Genomic DNA, 23,057 nt, shown 5'->3' on the forward strand with positions numbered 1-23,057 from the left:
CCCATCACTGAACTAGATGATCACAGTATGAAGTATGGGAAAAAGAAGGAAAATGACCCATGGATGGAACAGAGGTCATGTATATCTCCATTAAAGAATTTAGAGGACACAGCTAAATTGACTCTATCTAGCACAGGAAAGAAGGAGGTACAATTCACAAACTATTGCAAGCTTTCACCAGGTGCAAAAAGGAAAGTTGGGAGAGTCACACACAGAAACCATGCTTAGGTGGCTACAGTCATCACTATATGGGTGGTGCCTAGTGACAGATCCCATAAGGGAACAATCCAGAGACACCACAGTGATCTGAAGCCACTCTTCTGCTTTTATCTATATGGAGCCATTTCTGAGTTTCAGTCTCAGAGGACTAGTCATTAGAATAGCTCCCACTCAGACAAGCTACACTAATAGCAAGTCAAAAGAGAGACAGTTCATGACATTTCACAGTGTCTCTGTTCTGTTCCAAATGCAGGCTACTGCACTTCTGTTCTCAGTGAATGAAGCAACCTATGGAAAAAGAAAGGAGACATAGTGACACAGTACCCTGGACCATGTCCTGATTTGCGCATTCTCAGGAGTTCTGGTCTGGCAGGGAGAGTCTGAGACCCTTGAGATGCATGTGGTCTGCAAATACTTACTGGAGTACAATTAATTGTAACCAGCTTCCTGGATGCTACTGGGAACAGGCCATAGCAGAAATATACTTCCCTGATTTGAGAGATGCTACTTATTTTCTGAAAACGTTAATGATAAATTCTGATCCAATTATCTGTGCTCCTTAACAAAGAATTCAGTGCATTGCACAACAGCCCACTGCTATGTATTTCTTCTCCTGGAGAGAAATGGAACAACTCCTGCAATGCAAGCCTCTACCCTATCCTGATTCATGCAAATGTGGGTGCAAGTGTGCCCCTGAAGAGAATATCAGGTACATCTATTAGTGATTAATCATGCTGATTGGGGGAAAATGCATAAGCTTCTGTTGCCCCTTTGGCTAATGGGAAACTGAAATTTGAGGCTTTGGAAAGTAGTATCCATTTGGATGAGAAATTAGTGACAGAGTTTGTGTGTAATTTCATTATTTGAAAAATGTACATGCATCTTGTTTCCTTGAGTAGCAGCTGGATTTAAACTTTATACAGACAGCTCTTTTATTGAAGAATCCTCAGGCGAAGGCATTTCTGCCTTGTCCAAACAAACAAACAGACAAACAAACAAACAAAAAACAGCTCCCTCTCCTCTAATTATTTCCAGAAACCCATAGAGACTTACTGGAAACACACCACTTTTTTTCCAGCCTCCAACTCAAGTTTGAAACTAGGGCTATGTCTTCACTGCCAAAAACAGTGTGTTTTTACAGTGAGATAATTAATGCACACTAGCTATCCTTCTATAAAATCCTAGTTAAGACACAGCTCTGTAAAGTTTACTGTGAGGTAGCTAGATTGGTCAACACTAGGATTTTACAGCAGGATAGGTTATGCACAATAGTTATCTCCCTGTAAAAACACACCTTTTGGGGCAGTGAAGGCAAAAGCCAGGAAACCTTGTTAGCTGTACACTCCCCTCTGGGCCATACAGTCTTATCAAATGGTTCCAGGCATCACCCTCTCTTTGGTTTGCAGCTGTTTTTTATTATACAAAGGAGATTCTGTTAAGTATTTACTGCACCCACATACTATAAGAATGTCTGAGGTTGCCATTGCTTCCAGGGACCCTAATGGTGGCCTACTGACACCTGTTTCATAACACTTCTGGATCAGTTCTGTGTCCAGTTCTGTTTAATAGCTTCATCAATGATTTAGATAATGGTATAGAGAGTACACTTATTAAGTCTGTGGATGATACCAAGTTGAGAGGGGGTGCAAGTACTTTGGAGGATAGGATTAAAATTCAAAACGATCTGGACAAACTGGAGAAATGGTCTGAAGCAAATAGGATGAAATTCAATAAGGACAAATACAGAATACTCCATTTAGGAAGGGACAATCAGTTGCACACATACAAAATGAGAAATAACTGCCTAGGAAGGAGTACTGTGGAAAGGTATCTGGGGGTCATAGTGGACCACAAGCCTAATATGAGTCAACAATGTAACACTGTTGCAAAAAAAAAAGCAAGCATCCTTTTGGGATGTATTAGCAGGAGTGTGGTAAGCAAGATACGAGAAAGGAATTCTTTCACTCTACTCCTTACTGATGAGGGCTCAACTGGAGTATTGTGTCCAGTTCTGGACGCCACATTTCAGGAAGGATGTGGACAAATTGGAGGGAGTCCAGAGAAGAGTGACAAAAATGACTAAAGGTTTAGAAAATATGACCTATGAGGGAGGATTGAAAAAAACTGGGTTTGTTTAGTCTGGAAAAGAGAAGACTGAGAGGGGACATGATAGCAGTTTTCAAGTATGTAAAAGGTTGTTATAAGCAGGAGGAAGAAAAATTGTTTTTCTTAACCTGAGAATAGGACAAGAAGCAATGGGCTTAAATTGCAGCAAGGGAGATTTAGGTTGGACTTTATGAAAAAAATTCCTAACTGTCAGGGTGGTTAAGCACTGGAATAAATTGCCTAGGGAGGTTGTGGAATCTCCATCATTGGGGATTTTTAAGAGCAGGTTAGACAAATACCTGTCAGGAATGGTCTAGATAATACTTAGTCCTGCCATGAGTAGAGGTGACCAGACTAGATGACCTCTCAAGGTCCCTTCCAGTTCTATGATTCTATGATTTTCTATGATTTTTCTCCATTGTGACTTTATAATTTCTATTTTATGTAATATAATTTCTATATTATGCATTATTTTACATACAAGTAAAACAATACAGAAACATTACAATGAAACATTACTGTGATTTCCTGTGAAAGTGTTGACAAATGTGATATGTCCCTGTGAAACATTTTGATTTAGTCAAATCAGCGTTTTACATCAGAAAAGTTCTATTGGAAATTTTTTGACCACTTTTAATAATTATCATGGACTACACTCATTGCTCCTGTGCAAGGACTTACAGAAGGACAGATAGTCAGAGATACTTCCCAACTGATTTGGAAATACAGGTAAGTTACCTTTGAAAATCATCACCACAAACAAGGGTTTGATACACAAAGTGGGAAGAGGATATGGATTCCCAATCCCATGAGTCCTGAGGCTCTGTGAATAAGGTAAAGGAACCTTACATGCATAAAGGCAATGGACAGCCACATGCTGGGTTGGCACTCTACTTTGCCCTATTGACCTCTTATTCCTAATAGTACCACTTTCAGAAGAGCCATGCAGTCACTGGCTGAAATGCCTTTTGCTGCGTGGTTGCAGTCATGAATTTGACTACACAGAAGCTAACGGATGGTATATCTGTGTTATTAGACAGGAGTGAAGCTGCAGAGTTGTGGGTCCTGGGCTGCTCGTCCTGGGCCTGCCCATTTCCTCAGAAACTAGTCCCCATGTTGCATGCAGGGAGGGCTTCTGATGTATTCTAGGGATGAGGAAGGATGATACCAAGTCCTCTTTGTTGTCCTCCTCCTTGAGTTTGATCCTCTCCACATAGTAAAACGATGCAGTAATCTGTGGCCATTTGCTTGCACATGTGGAGGGGGATGAGAAAGAAAGTGGAAAATAGGGGTCAGAATAGTTTAGGGGAAAGCATAGACATAGTTTATGCATGATGATATTCCATAAAGGCCATTAGGTTAAGTGATCATGCATTGCCTCAGGGCAGAAACCAGTTATATGTTTTCAATTTAATACTATAGCTTGCTAAAAGGAATATAATAGGCCACAGACTTGTCCAGCAAATCACTCCAGCAAATTGTCAAGTGTGCACATAAAGTTTTTCACGTGACATGGGGATATTTCTGGAACCTTAGTTGCCTTGTGGAGAATAATATCCCATGACAGTGACAGCCAGGAAATCTATTGTTTTTGAATCAGTCCACACATTAGTGTGGAAATGCACTTGTTTTTTCTTTATGCTGGTTGAAGTGCTCGTTTTACTGCGACTCAGCTTTTCAAGACAATAGCCAAAGATGGGAAAAGGGGATGTAGTAATATGGCTCTGCGGCTAAAACAGCACATAATAGTTACCCTTCTCTAGTGCTGTGTGTAGAAGGGAGAATCAAACTTAATTTAGTGATGTTATTTTCAGTTCAGCTTGGTGTTATCTTGACATTGATTTTGCCTTCTGTGTGTGAAGTTATTTTCCATAGCACCACTTACGTCAAAACCTTACATAACACCTTCATAGTCAGCTACCTGATAAAACTGCATTTGAGAGATGTATATGAAGGGTGGGAATATCAAAGGAACTTTCTTTATTGGACAATAATATAATTAATTAATTAGTAGAATACTTACTTCACAAGGCCTAAAGGTATAAGCATGCAAAAATTCAATTTCTTGTCCAAATTGTATGAATCACTAAACACCACCAGCCCCTGTGACTGTTCCTACCCTGGTCTACACATAGCATCATTCTTCCCAATAGGTCCTGGATACCTTCTAAGTCCTCTGTTCTCTAAGGCTATGCCTATACTTTTGTGCTGCACTGGGTACTTGTCTGTGTATTGCTAGCTCATGTACCCTGTACCTGCACTGAGTGTCCTCATATGCTGTGCTGGGCATGAGTATACACTGCCGGCACCCACAGTGCCCCTTTCTGGTACACAACGGTAGTTCTACCATTTCAGGGATAGTGGAATTATATAAACAGCTTGCAGCAGCCCTCCTGCACCAGATCACTCATTTTTGAAAACCATACCAGTACAAAATCAGGCTGCTAGCTCCCTTTGTGAGCTGACAACACCTGACAGCTACTGATCAGTTGCAAATCAGTGTTTGCAGGATTAGGAAGTCAGCTGTCAGGGTGATGGTTGTACAGGTTTGCCATTCTGTCAACACTGTAATCTACCTAGAGGTGGTTGCCATAACCAAAGTCCTTGAAATTAGAGCAGGATTTCAGAGAATGGGTTTCCAAACTTTGCAGAAGCCATCAATGGAAAACACATCCTAAAACTTTGCCCAGGAAAAGGGGCCAGTGAATATGTGAACCAAAAACTTTAATATTCATTCATTCTCCAAGGCTTAGTGGACCACAGGGGACTGTTCATGAACACCAATGTTGGACACACACAGACGGTCCATGATGCCTGTGTGCTCAGGATGGCAGGATTGTATCTCGGGGGAAGAAGGGAATTTATTCCCCAGACAGATGTGGTTGTGAACAGTGTATCTGTGCCATCATTTATTTTGTGGGACCCTGCGTACTTGCTCCTAATGTGGCTCATGAAGCCACACACCAACATCGCTGACCCAAGAAAAGGGACTTTAACTATAGAGTCAGTAGTTGCAGAACTCTGGTGAAGAGTGCCTCTGGATTCCTGAAAGCTCAGTGGTGATACTTGTAGACCTTTCTGGATGTCAATGTAGCCAATGTGATTCACATTATTGTGGCATGCTGTGCCTTGCTGACACACAAGACTGAAGGAAAATACTTCCAGAGTGAATGGGCACAGGACAGATCTGGTTTTCAAAGCCTGTGCAGGAAGCTGGATCCCACCCATGTGCACACTGCTCCTGGTTCCCATTAGGCAAGGGAAATTCATGATACAATTTACTTGCACATTGTGAATCAATGTGGATCCAGAAGGTGACTTGGGACTATGCCAGCAAACACTATTGTAACACTGTGGTGCTGCTGGAAAAGTTCAATAGAGTATTGCCACATAGTTGTGTTGCAATGTACCTTGGTAGATTTCAGTCCCCTGCATCTGATGTTAATGTACTAACCGAAAGAAGGCAATTGGGTGAGAGCCTTGGGTTGAGCAGATCAGGGGAAAAGGAGGAAGGTTGTGATAGGGTTCAGGTGGGGAAAGAAGAGTTTTAATACACTTATGGCTGTGCAAAGACACAACATCACTTTTCCTTCCCCATAAAAATGGGAGCCATGTGGAAAGAGGTTGGGAGTGCTTGGTTGCTTGGTCCCACCTAGGTCCAGGAAGGGAAAGGGAATGGATGGTTTGGTTGTCTGAGGGATGTCATAGTGGTCCATTCTCCCTGTGACAATTTCGAATATTTTGTATCATTCCCAATCCCTGGTGTCTGTCCCTCTGTCCCTTAGGGTTCCCTCTAAGCTGCATGACCGCGCAGCAGCCGGTCAGCCGCGCAGGCACCGGGGCCTGGACAGGAGAGCAGCCACTGGCGCCTCTCCCCCAGCCCTGGCCCCAGCCCCAGAGCTGCCACGATCAGGGAGAGGTGCCTCTCACCCGGCCCTGGGCTGCGGCTGTGAGAGAGGGCTGGGGGAAGTCCTCTCTCCCTTCCACAGCCCTGGGGCAGCCTGCACCCTAACCCCCTCATCCCCGGCCCTACCCCAGAGCCTGCACCCCTAGCCGAAGCCCTCACCCCCTGGACTCCAATCCTCTGCCCAGCCCTGAGCCCCCTCCCACACTCCGAACCCCTCAGCCCCACCTGCACCACTCATCACTTCCACATTGGTGCACATAACACAATTTATCCCACACATAGATATAAAAAATTAGAGGGAACATTGGCAATCTGTCCCCTCCCTGAGCTGAGACACTATGCAGAAGCCAAGAGAAGAGGAGGTGGGTAAAACATCAGTCCCAGTAGCTTCACATACATAATGCCATGTTCTTTATCAGTGTAGAGGTGACAGGCTTGTGGAGTTAATCCAAAAATTCAGGGAAGAAAATAAACTTCTGAAGTGACTTTCTGTTTCCCTATCCTTTTCAATACTGTTCACTGGATACATGGGCCAGATTTTCTGGTGAGGCAGGGAGAGCTAAGTGGTGCATGGATGTTTTCTTCTGTTCTCTATTCCTTTTCCATGGGAACGCTGTCTATAGCTTAGCATACAGTCTCAAATTGTCTCTCAGTCCTGTAAACATAATTGAGCAAATTTTGGGTGTATTAGAAATTCAAACTGGTTCTTCAGATTTAATGGCAGGGCAAATGTGTTTAGTCCACCTTCATAAATCACAAAATGTTTCCACTCAGCAATATGAAGCATCTTTCTGGAATATGTAGCTGGGTATCCTACTCAGGACTGGAAAGTCACTTCTCTTTTCCAGTCTGGTTCTCTGAACATTGCTATGTTCTCCAATGATGGCCACTCTTTAATGAAGAGCTAGGTAACTACAGAAGTAGTATAATCCCTGAAAGGAACCGAAACCCACTCCTGCTGGCACCTGGATGCATTGTAAACAGTGAAATATTTTGATAACAGTACTGTAATCTTGAACAATTTTTACCCTCAGCCCCTTCTTCATGGGATGCAAAAGTAGTCAGACGGAAGGAGGCTGTAACAGTAGCATTCCTGGAATGCTAAGAAGTATCAATATTTGAAACTTATGTGGGGGGTGGATTTTATAGGTTACTTCAAAGGTGAAATGAAATATAATGCTAGTCTTGTCTTTGACTTGCCAAGACATTCCTATGCCAACAGGGAAAACATTCCACCGGTAGGGCAGGATCTGAACTGCAGAGATAGGAGAGGGAAAAGACTTGCTTATTGGCATTGACAGAAGGAGTCAGGAGCACTTTGAGTTCCTTAGGGTAAAGGACAATCAGGTTATTAGGAAGGAGGAGGAACTGATGTACTGGTTCATAGAGCAGGAGCATGCCCAGAGGGAACAGGACCACACACTTATACAGATTCTGGTTCAACTGGTGAAGAAAAATTTCAGAACCTGCCTGCTGCCATGACCATTGCTCTTCTCTGGGAAAAGGCAGCACCTTCTCCTCTTCCTCTTCCTCCTCTCTGTAGTTGCCACCCAGGCTGCTGCTGAGGTAATGAATCCCACCACCACCCCTGCCAGGGAGAAACATGCTGGACACCTGGCACAACAACTTGTGCTGGCACCTGTAACCCCCCACAGTGAAACCACCTCAGAGCATGCAGGAAGGGAACAATGAGCCCAATCCAGTCCCTGTAACCCAGCCTCTGTTCAGCCCACTAACCCTATACAGAAGATGTCCCTGTTTGTCCTCCTGCACAATATTCCACAGTCATTCCCCACCCTTGTCAGCGTGATGGGGAGGGTCAGGGCAAAGCAACTTGTCCACAGACAGTAATGTTTGCCCACTTCTCAGGGAATTTGACTGGGTGTTTTGTTCATTTGTTCCTGTTACAAACTGTCTTAGCTCTATGTACTATGTATGTCTGTAAACAAGTCACTGTTCACTTCGCTTTCTGTGTGCACCTTGCTTTCTGAGTATGATCAATGTCATATTTCCCACACATTTGGGATGGGACAACAGGATTCACAACACAAGACTGTGATTTCTGTAAATGTGTGGTGCCAAGGAAATGCAATGAATATGTCCCTCCTATGGCCCCTTCCCTCCCAGCCATGAATTTCCTACTGTAAAGAAAAATAAATAAAAAAAAAAGTGTTCATGACAATGAACTAAATTGTGAAATAACCATTTCTGTCCAAAGCAGGAAAATGAAACCAGAAGAGAAGTTAGCAAATCCATAAAGACATTTCAGTTAACAACTTAATTGACAATACAGATAAAGGAAACAAAAGTAATCTAACAGTGAAGATATCTGACATGGAATGGAGTTTTTACAACACCTTCTCCTTCACCCCCTTCCAAAAATAACCATGGGAATGCTCATGCATAGCACCTTACATGCATTGTGAGTAACAGTGTCAGAAAACATTATGAGGAAGGAATTGGTTGAAGCCCCTCCCAAAACCTTACAGAATTGTTTTTAAAATACTTTAACAATGCCCCATTATGCACCCTGAAACAGAGCCATCACACACACCCACATTTCTCAATGATGGCATGAAAGGGCATATGCACTCTCTGTAGGAGAAAGCAATAGCTAAAGGTGTTCTGGTTCCTGCAGCATCTCAGAATCCTCCTCAGGTTCCTCTATGGGTGCTTCCTCAACCAGGTCCATGGGTAGAGGTGCAGAATCATATGCTCCTCTCCAGGGCTTCCTCCATGACCTCCTCCAAAGTCCCTCCTGCCTCCTCACCCTGCCCCTCATCAGCATCCCATCATGTGATGAGGAAGCTCCTGAGTTTGAGTAGGGGCATTTTAAACACTGGAAGCTTCAGACAGACTGGACCTGAATGCTGGGACAGTGAAGCATCCTATTCTGGGAGCTAGAATTTGGAGGCTTTTATTTAATAGCAGGCTTTTATTTAATTCACAAGAGAGAGAAATGTCCCTGTGACTTTTATTTTATGAAAGCCAGACCCACCATTTGAGCTGACCTGTGTTGGAGGGAAAATACACAAAGTGCCCAGAAACTCCTCCGTCAAGGGAACAGAAATATAGGAACACCTGTCACATCAGTACCATCTCCTTTCCCCACTCAGCACACTGCTTCCTGAGGGGAACCAGCTGAAATGATAAAGGTCTTTGACTTCAGTGAACAACCTTTTATTTTAGGGAGATGAAACTAAAGAGTAGCTTATGATTAGGCTCCTCAGGCACACTATGATCTCTCTGACTCTCTGAAGAGCAACCAACTTCTCCTTCTTCCTTCAAAAGATTAAAGGTCACAATGTCCAGATTGAACAAAGACAAAGTTAACAAGCAACGTATTATATTATTGTAAATATTATAGCTGCCTTCTGCCACAGACTTTGCAGAACACTGGTGTAATTTACTGTAAGTATTATCCAGTCACTGTGAGAGTTCACCTCATTTTGACAACTATTATGGGTTCAGCTTTTGGAACTTTAGATATTATAAGCTCTTACCTCATTATAATTATTGCGTGCATTGAATACAGGTTAAATAAAATAACTGCTGCTTCTCACAAAAGAATTGCAATATTTACTTAGAAGTCAATGTTCCAGATGAACTCAGTTCACACCAGCTGAGGAACCTGACCACAAAGACCTAAAATATTTTATATTGTTTTTGCTAATTTGACTTTCTAAATAAAAATATTGAAACAAATCCAACGTACACACATTTTTGATATTCATAATATTGGTTTGGAATCATAGATTTGTATTTGTATCGTGAGCTCAGAATACTATACATTGTGTAGATGAGGGAAAAAAAGATGGATAAAATAATTCACACTCAGGCCTTTCCCCCCTTGCTGTTCCTCTTAATTTGGGAATTTGCATATTAGAAAAAAATATCTTTTTGTACTATCTATGAGGAATGAGTTTAATGCATGTGAAGGCTCTACCTTGGAGAGATAGGGCCAGATCCTCAGGGTAAGCCCTCAGCTTGTGAAAGTGCATGTCACTCCGGAAACAAGACAAAGGCATAGGGCCTTCCCATGGATAGGTCTGTAGATACTAGAGGATACCTCCAGGTTCAAGGGCAGATCCCCTGGATCATTTGAAAATCCTCCTCCCCATCCTCAACAGAAATGTCAGGGTAGAACACCATGAGGGGCTTACTGTGGAGCTTTGTTCCCCATTAGTCCCTTTCTTTTCAGGTGATAAGGTTGGCCCTTTATTTATTTATTTGACTTGAAATGGTTGTATTATTAAATCATATTCTCATTCAGATACATGCAGCATCATATATGAAATTCTATTTTTTTTCCAGGGCTGAAACCTTTCCTGTGATAGTATCTGTCTGAAAGTGTGTGAAAGTTGCATGATGCCTTTTTTAACTTTTTGAGAATCTGTCTCCTTATACATTTTCTATTTAAAAGAGACTCTATATAATCTGCTGAAGTAATTGATAAATTATATTAAATAGAACAATACAGACAAAATCCTGCAATAAACATTACTGAGGTAGTTTCAGTGCAATGAGATTCCTTTAACCTTTAATTCCTTTAATGTGAAAACATTTTGAATTTTTTCAGTTCAGTTACACATTTCCATCTTTATTATACTGCACTTCAAGATAAAAGCAAAATGTTATCATTAGGTAAAGTTGCTTTTCCCATAATTGTAAGCAATCAGTTATGCTTCATACTAATGGTCTTTCAGACATGCAAATTAGCAGCAAATTCTCTTCCAGCATCACATCTTGTCTCAGATTCTCAGTCCTGGTAAGTTAAGTACAAATCTGCATGATGTTTATTCTTTGAGCAATATCAATGATTCAAGACCTTGTTAATCTAACCTTTAGTGTAAAAATGTCAGTTTACTTCTGAGGGGCCAGCAAAGCATAGACTTTTCACATCCAAATTTTCCCACTTGCAGTCCGGGGTGTCAGTTCTGAGGATTTTCGTTATCATTTTAACATTTGGTTGACATAACTTCATTTTATAAGACTCCTGCTGAATTTTTACTTTAAAGAGTAAAACAAAAGAGTAAAGTTATGACTATTCACCAATCATCCAAACGATCTACCTAAACTATCTATCCAGAGTACGGATTTCTATGAGCACCCTCATATTGGTCCCTGTATGTCAGACTAAAGCCTGCAGCATCCCTGATTGTTCTCTTTACTTATTCTTACTGATAGGAAGGCTCAGTAGCCCCACATTGTGCTGTGCCAGGTACAATTCTGTTTGACATTTAGCTATGCTGGATGAATGCCACGTTATATATAGGAATGCTGAGCAAAGCTCATGCCCAGAAGCAGTGGAGGATGGTTAAAGTAGTACTGCGGAGATTTAGAGGAGTGAGGGACAGATAGGGCCAGATCCAAAGTCCATTGAAGTCAATGTGCTGTCTGCAATGGGCTTTGAATCAGGCTCCCTGGGAATGACTGGTAACATTAGGGAGTGTCATTAAAGCAATTGCATCATTCTTTTTTTTTTTTTCTTCTAGAGACACTACTGCTTTTTATGACATATTGAGAGCTACTTTATGTTAATGAAAAGGTTTATTCATGATTGAGGTCATAACAAATCATGGGTAATGGTTGCTTCCTCAGTGCCTGTCAATGTTCTCTGTAGAAATAAATTTGTGTTCCAAAGGTCACTGGATAGATACAAACATTTAAGAGGCAGATTGAAGAAATCCAAGGTCAAAAAAAGCATTTTTAGCCTCCCTCATTCATTACATCTCCCAAATTGATATCTAAAAAGATAAGGCATTTTTAAGCCTTAATTATTCGGGGTAGTGTTTCATATATATAAACATTTTAAAGAGAATAAGGGGATTGTCTACACATAAAGTTTGTGGTATACTGGAGTATAAATCTACCTTGCATTTACACTTGGATATAAATCTACCCAGCACTAAGTAACATATTACTTTTCTTAGGTTTATCTAATTTGTAGTAATCTTGCTGTCACATATTAGGTCACACTTTTTTGTATCATCTTCATTTATTACATTACTTTGTAGTTAAAAATATTCCTGCAGGTTTACAGTTTTAAAAATACCATATTAAATTTTTTTCAAGTTAAAATATATATATTTTGAAAACTATATTAGTGTGTATATATATAGTATATATAAAGTAGCTCTCAATATATATATACACACTAATATGTACAATATATATATGTGTAAATTTACACACACACACACATATATTTGTCTAAGCCTGGACAATGAAAATGGACTAATCATCTTCATTTTTGTTTATAGAATTTTGAGTCAATTTCACTGTAAGAGAAAACTGTTTTAGTGTTTATAAAGTGATCATGAAAATACTCCTTTAGAACTTATTTTTTGTAAAAGCTTTTTGCAAAACTTAATATTTGGGATGTATATCACCTGACAGTATCCCTTTAATGGTCTAATTATCTAATCCAGTATACCACCAGATGATCATTGCTGGGATTGTGCCAGATTGGTGTGGCCATACTGAATGAGTGGTGTGAGCATAAATTGACATGACTTAAACATGGCTGAATGGCTGCAGAGGATCCTGGGAGCAGGGTCCCTTTAAGCAGAAGCAGATTTGATAAAGGACTGGCAAAGTCTACATGTGCGATCGATATTGAACCTATTGGTTGGCAAATATGGACCCATGCAAAAGTAAATATCACATATATAAAGTTCCAGCATGGAGCACAGGTTGACCTTGTTATAGTAACCTTACAACAAGGACACCACACAAAGAGCCAGAGTGAATAACTGATGAGTGAATAAATGTGGGGTGATCTTTGTTCAGTACCACCCATGATCAGGTACAATTTATAACCACAGACCCACTGGGCATGCTCTGAAGACATGTGACTCCTTTGAGGAAAAAGACTATAAGAATCAAGCAAAGTAAATTACTGTAGTTGGACTTCCTTAATTGATGCTTAAAGAAGCAACACTGCAAGACAACATAGCCAAAACTCTGCTCTGTGGCCTCAAGTAGGAATATGAACCAGAGGGGTCTCAAGGAAACCAAGGTCTTGTCTCGAGGGAATCTGAGACAAACCAGAGAGCTGAAAAGAACAGACCTGGAGGAAAAAAGACGTCTATAAAATTGGTAACCAACTTCTCTGTTTGCCAAGCAGGAACTGAGTGAGGCTAGCGCAGGGCTTGTTTGTGTATGTTTGTGAAAGGGAGACTCGTTAAGAGGAATGTATAGCTCTTAATGTATAGCTCTTAATTTTAATATAGGAGTTATGTGTTTAATGTAACCCTTTACCACTTACGTAATTCCTTCTCAATAAACTGCTGTGCACTGAAAATAATTAATGTGGACCTTTTTCACTCGTATGACACCAGAAGCCAGTAAAGATCCATTTCAGGGCTAGTAGTGCCCCCTCTTGTCAACAGTTGTGACCACAGGGGGAACAAAATGCAATAGAGGTGGAGAGTGTGGTTTTAAAAGGCATTGAAAATTTTATTACAATCTAAAGCAAAGAAAATTTCACTCTCCCACTCCCCACACACTTAGAATCATAGAATCATAGAATCATAGAATATCAGGGTTGGCAGGGACCTCAGGAGGTCATCTAGTCCAACCCCCTGCTCAAAAGCAGGACCCATCCCCAATTAAATCATCCCAGCCAGGGCTTTGTCAAGCCTGACCTTAAAAACTTCTAAGGAAGGAGATTCCACCACCTCCCTAGGTAACGCATTCCAGTGTTTCACCACCCTCCTAGTGAAAAAGTTTTTCCTAATATCCAACCTAAACCTCCCCCACTGCAACTTGAGACCATTACTCCTTGTCCTGTCCACTTCCACCACTGAGAATAGTCTAGAACCATCCTCTCTGGAACTACCTCTCAGGTAGCTGAAAGCAGCTATCAAATCCCCCCTCATTCTTCTCTTCCGCAGATTAAACAATCCCAGTTCCCTCAGCCTCTCCTCATAAGTCATGTGTTCCAGACCCCTAATCATTGTTGTTGCCCTTTGCTGGACTCTCTCCAATTTATCCACATCCTTCTTGTAGTGCGGGGCCCAAAACTGGGCACAGTACTCCAGATGAGGCCTCACCAATGTCGAATAGAGGGGGACGATCACGTCCCTCGATCTGCTCGCTATGCCTCTACTTATACATCCCAAAATGCCATTGGCCTTCTTGGCAACAAGGGCACACTGCTGACTCATATCCAGCTTCTCGTCCACTGTCACCCCTAGGTCCTTTTCCGCAGAACTGCTGCCTAGCCATCCCTAGTCTGTAGCTGTGCATTGGGTTCTTCCGTCCTAAGTGCAGGACCCTGCACTTATCCTTATTGAAACTCATCAGATTTCTTTTGGCCCAATCCTCCAATTTGTCTAGGTCCCTCTGTATCCTATCCCTGCCCTCCAGCATATCTACCACTCCTCCCAGTTTAGTATCATCCGCAAATTTGCTGAGAGTGCAATCCACACCATCCTCCAGATCATTTATGAAGATATTGAACAAGACCGGCCCCAGGACCGACCCCTGGGGCACTCCACTTGACACCGGCTGCCAACTAGACATGGAGCCATTGATCACTACCTGTTGAGCCCGACAATCTAGTCAACTTTCTACCCACCTTATAGTGCATTCATCCAGCCCATACTTCTTTAACTTGCTGACAAGAATACTGTGGGAGACCGTGTCAAAAGCTTCCTTCAAAATACTCAAAACATACACAAATGAATTATATAGGCTTAATTGTTAGCATTCCTACATTTTTTATTCTTACCTTTTATAGGAAATGTAAATTTGTCACCTTTGAATAAGGGCTTGCCAACCTGAAAAGCTGAGAAACATTGATCTAACCTAATCCTATCATTATTTATGTAGCCCTCAGCAGGTATCTGTATATATCCCATCAGTTACCTTTATGTACCCATCACATCAAAGTTTTAGTATCAATATAGATGAAGGAGGTAGGATATCTATTGATACTTGCTGGTCAACGTTCCATGCCAGATCCTCAGCTGCTGTAAAATATGCCATTTTGCTACAGCTGAGGATGCGGCCCTTTGTCTTCAGAAATAGGTATATGACACATGTGGCTGAAAACTCTTGATTTCCATGTGAAAACCCAGGTATAATCTTATTTAGGACATAACTTGTCTCTGCTTCTGCACCAATCCTCAATATGGACTCCATCCTTTATTCATGCCAGAGTCTTTCCCTTTCCCCATCCAGCACATTATATGTTCCATCTTCTTCTCAAGTGGGATCTGCTGTGTTCTTAAGTTGAAGGACCTGTTGCTTTCAGGCTAGCATATCTCAAACTCTTTGTGCCAACTCCAATCATATCTCTTTTAAAACACCTTGCTTACGTTCAGGTATCCAACCTGCAAACCTGCAATTACAAGAAGAATGGAAGCAGGGTTTTTTTTCAGATAACTTATGAGAATTCCTGTAAAGTTCAACTGTGGCTGCAGGCAGAGTATTTTTAAAGCTATTTTTCAAATTACATAGACTTAGGGCCCAACAGTCTTCCAAAGTCCATAGTGTTTTAAAATTGGATTGTTAAAAAAAAAAAAACAGTAAGAAAAACACTTTTCTCCTTTCATAGACATAATGAGTTAAGAGAGAGTAAAGGACTGACAATTGTTGATCCAAATGTTTATACAGGATTCGCTATGGTCCTAACCTTTGCCATGAAAAATCAAATACCTTATTTCATAATGTTCATTTTATAGTGTAGTTAAGCAAAGGTTTGTCTATATAGACAGCAAAAGACAACTTATGTCCCTGAAGATATTGTCCAGAAAGTAATTCAGCCAAAACCTAATATTATTATACTGACAGGCCCAATTACAGAACAGAATAAAGAGAATGTTAAATCCTCTTGGATTTAGGTAACTGAAGGTTTGCTAAACTAAGTCCATATTTCTTATTGTGGTAATAAAAACTTTTCTAGCCACATAATGTAGGAGCATTTAGAATGGGCAATAGTAGTTTCTTTACAAATACAAGAGATTATACTATTTCAGCACAGTATCTACAAGTGTAGTATTCAGCACATATGACAGACACTGTAAGCTGGGGACTGTCCATTTTTCTCATACTTCTAATTTGGAAGGAAGTCTCAGACTCCCAAATGCTACATATTTTGTTTCTGTGAGGTCACTGTTATGGCTTTTATAATCCTGGTTTAGAGAACCTTCAAAGTGGCTCAAATTAGGTTCAGGTCAGAATCTTCAAAGTGGGCTGGCTGCATGAAGCTGGCCGCAAGGCTGAGAAATATATTCTCAGGTGTGTGGTAAATGTTCCGTTTTGGGCACAGCTAAATTGGGGAAATCAATCAGGTCTTGATGATATGTGGACTCTCTTTTGTAAAGAGGGTGTCCAAGCCCTAAGTGGGCACTATACTCATCTCATAATCAAAAAAATGAGATGTGGCGCAATTCAAAATTACTTAAACCCAATTTTGATAGGGAGCTGTTGTAGTAATTTAGATGGAATAAATGCCCATCAGGTATTAACATAAACCACTCACTGTCCAACAATATACAAAGTTAAACAAGTGTAGGGGGTTTGTATACAGAGACCTCAGCCTGATTATGGCACACACACCATTAAAAATCCTTCTAATCTTTTACTGAAGATACATAAAAGCAGGATGAACATTTAATGCATTAGAAATATTAAGTATTAAATGAGACTTTCCTTTTAACAACATTTCTTGTTCTCTTTTTCTCTAGCTAGAGAGAGTTTTTAGAAAGAACACCCCCACCCCCCTCCTTGTTTGACAGTCTCTCTGTCAGTATCAGAGATGGTAATAACTGTCATTTTGGGGTAAAAGAGAAGAAATTATCTGAGATGACTTGAAGTTGTTGTAGATGCTGATGTTGTTAAAACCCAATCCCATATCATCTCAGGTGGCATTTGGGATTCAACTGGAGATGATAGGGGTGGTGATTTCATCTGGATCCTTCACTCTGACCCATTCTTGTCAGGACATAACTCACGATTAGGATGAAGAAGGTCTAGGGTCCCAGGAAAAGGCAGGGGTGGCAGCCATGATCATAGAATCATAGAACTGGAATGGACTTCAAGAAGTTTTCTAGTCCAGTCTCCTGCACTCAAGGCAGGGCTAAGTGTTATCTAGACCACAACTCACAGGTGTTTGTTTAACCTGCTCTTAAAAATCCTATCTAGAAAATTAAAGAGAACAATTTTCCTCCATTCTCCTTGTAACAACCTTTTATGAACTGAAAATTTTTGTTATGTCCCCTCTCAGTCTTCTCTTCTCCGGACTAAACAATTTTTTTTCACCCTTCCCTCATAGTTCATGTTTTTTAGACCTTCAATCATTTGTCATTCTTTGTCATTCTTCTTTTTGTCATTCTTCTCTGGCCTTTCTCCTATTTGCCCACATTTTTACTGAAAAGTGGCACCCAGAATGGGACACAGTACTACAGCTGAGGCCTTATCAGCAGAGAGTAGAGCACAAGAATTACTTCTCGTGCCCTGCTTACAACGCTCCTGCTAATGCACAATGATGTTTGCTTTCTTTGCAACAGTGGTACACTGTTGACTCATATTTAGCTTGTGATCCACTAGGACCCCCAGATCCCTTTCCACAGTATTGCTTCATAGGCAGTCATTGCCCATTTTGTATGTGTGCAACTGATTGTTCCTTCCTAAGTGGAGGTACTTTGCATTTGTCCTCATTACATTTCATCTTACTTACTTCAGAACAGTTCTTCAGTTTGTTCAGATCATTCTGAATTTTAATCCTATCCTCCAAAGCACTTGCAACCCCTCCCAGCTTTGTATCATCTACAAAATGTATAAGTGTACTCTCTATGCCATTATTTAAATCATTGATGAAAATACCGGACTCAGAACTGATCCCTGCAGGACCCCACTTGATATGCCCTTCTAGCTTGACTATGAATCACTGATAACTACTCTCTGGGAATGGTTTTCCAATCAATTATGCACCCATTTTTAGTAGCTCCCTCTAGGCTGTATTTCCCTAGTAGCTTTATGAGAAGGTCATACTAGACAGTATCAAAAGCCTTACTAAAGTTAAGATATACCACATCTGTCACTTCCCCCCATCCAAAAGACCTGCTACCAATGTTCCCTCTAATTTTTGACAGGCCATGTGAGTAAAAAATTTCTTCTGTGCAAATTGTTGTGCTTCTTTACAAATTTTCTGCACATGGTGTTTCGCTGTGTGCATGGGATTTAGGAGCTGTGTGCACACACGCACAGCTTAGCGGGAACAGTGCTCGCTATCCTGCTAAGAAAATTATTAGGTTGGTTTCACAGAATTTGTTCTTGATAAATCCATGCTGACTGTTACTTATCACCTTATTATCTTCTAGGCGTTTGCAAATTTATTGCTTAATTATTTGCTCCATTATCTTTTCTGGTACTGAAGTTAAGGTGACTGCTCTGTAATTTCATGGATTGTCCTTATTCCACTTTTTATAGATTGGCTCTATATATTCACTTTTTCAGTTCTCTGGAATCTCTCCCATTTTCCACACCTTTTTGAAGATAATCACCAATGGGTACTTAGTTATTAAATTATATAATGTTGACAAGATTACCTTTCCACCTTACCACTCTGCCTTCTTCTTGAGTCTCTTTGTTTGCTTCTCTTTTTCTTCCCCAAATACTTAATCTTCTCTTCACCTAGAAAGCTTTCATACCTCCAGTGTCACCAATATTTTTTGCTTCATTTTGTGTTCCCTCCCATTTCCTCAGTCCACCTGAACTCTACTCCTGACTTCTCTCTTTATCTCTTTTACCCATTCATGCCTATACACCTTGTCTCCTGCCATCTCCTACTCATGGAACAGCCCCTTAATTAAAACCTCCATCATCTAGTTCTTCAAAATATTCATGAAAACAGCTACAAAATATTCCAGAAATAATTATCTTAACCCACTCTGTTTCCCTGTATAACACATGCACTTTTGTTTTATACTATATTTTATTCCTATGCCTTTTGACTGTCTGCTCTTCAAGTCAGAGATACTATTATTTTTAAGCAAATTATATTTCTATGGTGCTCTGTAAACAATAACAAATGCACATATCTGCTACTATTTAAGTATGCTCTTCTAAATTATTTAATTTACATATGTTTTGTTATTCCTCTAGAAGACCAACTTTTTTTTAAAACGTCCTTTGATATTTCCAGAAGTTTGCCTATTCATGTTCTTACTCAAATATTTCCTTACTCTTCTCTGCTTTTACTTGTTTCTCAGTTTTCTTATGTCCCCACAACTTTATATATATATATATATTCAACATGAAGCACAATTCTATATAAATATTCAAAATTTGATATATAATTTTGAATATTTATCTAGAATTATACTTCTTGTTGAATTACTACATTGACATTCTGAATTTTGAAAATTTAGGCCCTTGTGACTATCTATCTATCTAATCTATCTTTAAGAAGGCAGAAATGAATAGTGCATTTGTAGATGGAAAAAAGTTACTATACTTCTGTATTCAAACTTCAAAATACACTTTCATTAATAAAGCCACATTACCCCATATGAGTACAACAGTGGTAGGAGTTCTGCTTTCACAGGCCAAGTTTGCAAGACATTCCTTGAAACTTTTGGCTGAATTAGAACATATCTGTCAGATAGATGCCTAATCTTGATTTAAAGAGTCTAAAGTGACTGTGAATTTATCACATCCCTTGGTAAACCATTCCAATGTTTAATTACCCTTTCTGTTAAAAAAAATAATCTTTTATTTCCTATTTGAATGTTTCTGACTCCAGCATTCAGCCACAAGAATTTGTTATGTCTTAGTCTGTTAGATTAAAGGACCATCTAGAATGAGATAAATTCTCTTTATTAGGGCCTTATATATTGTCATTAAATCTTCTTTTAATCTTCTCTTTGATCTATGAGATAGACTGAGCTCCTTCACTCTCTAATTGTAGTGTATGTTTGCCAGACCCCAAATCATTTGTATAGCTCTTCTCTGAACACTGTCCAATTTTTCAACATCCTTTTTAAAGTGTGGATGCCTTGAATGGGACACAGATTCCAGCAGTGTTCTCATTAATGCCATGCACAAAGGTAAAACAAATTATATTATGTACAACCCTAAGGTCCCTCCTCATGTATTATGCATAAAGTGGAGAGCCTGAACCCTGAATTTTCAGTACTATGGCATAGACTTCTACCATTTGAGCTATATAACTAATTACAGTTAAATTCCATCTTAATCGCAAGGCATTTATTAAAAAAAAAAACAGCACAATATTAAAAGGCTTCCCCACAGCTTGAGTTCCTTATTTGTCTTTGTCTTTATTTGTTTTTCTGCCTAACAGCTTGCTGTGGGGCCTGCCAGGCATAACATGTCCAGTCAGGATACCAAGGCCTGCTGCATCCTTGTAGTGGCATGGGATTGGTGAGTGTCCTTCCTGAGGACAATTTCTCTGAATCTTTCTAGTGGTTTCTCTCGGGAACTGTAGAGCTACTGTCGTCTAACAGAGCTGCTCACCAACTCGCTGGAGCTTCTTCCTTTTAAACCCCTTTAAATCTCTGGCATGTCCTGGCATGACTGATGGGGTAGAGTCAGCCTAGCCCATAGTAGCTCTTTAACCTTTTTATCATCTTGTTCAGTGTTTGTACACTCTGTCACAGATGCATAAACAGAGGAATCTCAAGTAGGAGCAGAGAGGTTGTTTTACCACTATATTTGGCACTGATGCAACCACTGCTGGAATATTGTGTCCAGTTCTGGTGACCACAATTCAAGAAGGATGCTGATAAATTGAAGGGGGTTCAGAAAAGGGCCATGAGAATGATTGAAGAATTATAAAACATGCATTATAGTGACAGACTCACAGGGCTCAATCTATTTATCTTAACAAAGAGAAGGATAAAGGGTGCATAAGGATGCATGGCTGTCCTTCCTTGTTAATCTCTGAGGGAGGCCACACCTCCTTACAGTCTCACCCTTGTTGTAGTGCTCACTGTGCAGGGAATTAGCTGTCTGAGGCCACCTGAGCTGGGCCGAGCGGCACTGAGTCTAGGTGCCAGGCCCTCAGGCAAGGCGGGGCACCACCCAGTTAGGGGCTCTGGCCTGAAATTAGGCACTGCAGTAAGGACTATGAGTCCAGGCCGTCAGTCAGAGCGGGACAGCAAACAGCTAGGAAGCTCTGGTCTACAATTAGGGCAGAGCAGCAAAGGGTCTATGAGCCTCCTCGGGCAACAGAGGTCCTATTCAGCATCTCGCTCTGGCAGCTGAGAAGAAGCATGTGTCTCCCTCAGCAGCTCCAGCCCCACTGAGATGCAGGGTCTGCCTTTTATACTTCTGCTTCCTTTCCCACCCCTCAGCTTCTGGTGGGGTGTGCAGGGATTTCCTGGATCTGCAACCCAAGGGGAGAGTTGTGGTCCCTCCTTGTCGATATCTGAGGGAGACTAGGCCTCCTTACTATAGATGACTTGACATTAGTCTGTAAATATCTACAAGGGGAAAAATATTTAAGAATTTGCTCTTCAATCTAGCAGAGAAAGGTATAACATGATTCAATGACTAGAAGTTGAAGCTAGACAAATTCAGACTGCAAATAAGGCATAAATGTTTAACAGTGAGAGTAATTAACCACTGAAATAATTTACCAAGGTTCGTGGTACATTTTCTATAACTGACAATTTTTAAATCAAGATGGGAGTTTTTCTAAAAAAAACATGCTCTAGGAATTATTCTGGGAAAGTTCTATGGCTTGTGTTATACAGGAGGTCAGAATAGATGATCAAAATGATCCCTTCTGGCCTTGGAATCTTTAAACATAAAAAAAAAATCAAGAAAATATTTTATTAAAACAGAGGAAGGCGATGAGATGGCATGCAACATGTGCCATGATAAATTCTGTAAAAGCAATTTTCAGTATGATATTTAAGAATACTACATCAGACCCAAATCCTGCAGAGTCATACCCTTGCTTAACTTTATGGAGTAACATAAGGTAATAATATAGCTAAAGGACAGACCAATGAGTTTTACAGTAAGCTCTGAAAATTGTCATACTAATGGTCATTTTGGTAGTGTGTTCCACACTCTATGGCCCAGCACTAAGAGGCCTTTCCTCCAGCTACCTAAATTTCTCTGGTTTCAGAGTAGCAGCCGTGTTAGTCTGTATTCGCAAAAAGAAAAGGGGCCCACCTTGATTATCACTACAAAAGATTTTCTTCTCTTCCCCCTCCCCCCCCCGCCTCCGCTCTCCTGCTGGTAATAGCTCATCTTAAGTGATCACTCTCCTTAGAGTGTGTATGATAAGACCCATTTTTTCATGTTCTGTGTGTATATAAATCTCCTCACTGTATTTTCCACTGAATGCATCCGATGAAGTGAGCTGTAGCTCACGAAAGCTTATGCTCAAATAAATTGGTTAGCCTCTAAGGTGCCACAAGTACTCCTTTTCCTTTTGCTAAATTTCTCTGAAGGCACTGGTAATTTCCATGATCCCAGCAAGAGCAGTTGCTTTGGTTTGCAAATGGACATGTGATCTTTGAAGTAGTTGATCCAAAACCTTGAAGAGCAGGACCAGGACCCTGAATTGGACTTAGAAGCAGGCAAGGTCTCAGTAGAAGATTCAATACACTGATGTCCAATGTTTTTACTAGTTGGTTTTATGTAAGTACCATGCTGCTCAATTAGCTAACGTTATTTTCAAAGCTAATCAGGCCATCCCAAGTAGAGAGAATTATACTTGTTTAGACTTGAATAAAATACATTGACCATGATTGTTGGGTACTCATGTGAGAGGTAAGAGCCTGATCCTGAAAACTGGTGAACAGCTGCACTCTGATCAACTGTTGGAAAGTGTGGTCTT

The sequence above is a fragment of the Eretmochelys imbricata genome, chromosome 1 (assembly GCF_965152235.1).
Source record: "Eretmochelys imbricata isolate rEreImb1 chromosome 1, rEreImb1.hap1, whole genome shotgun sequence".
Lineage (NCBI taxonomy): Eukaryota > Metazoa > Chordata > Testudines > Cheloniidae > Eretmochelys > Eretmochelys imbricata.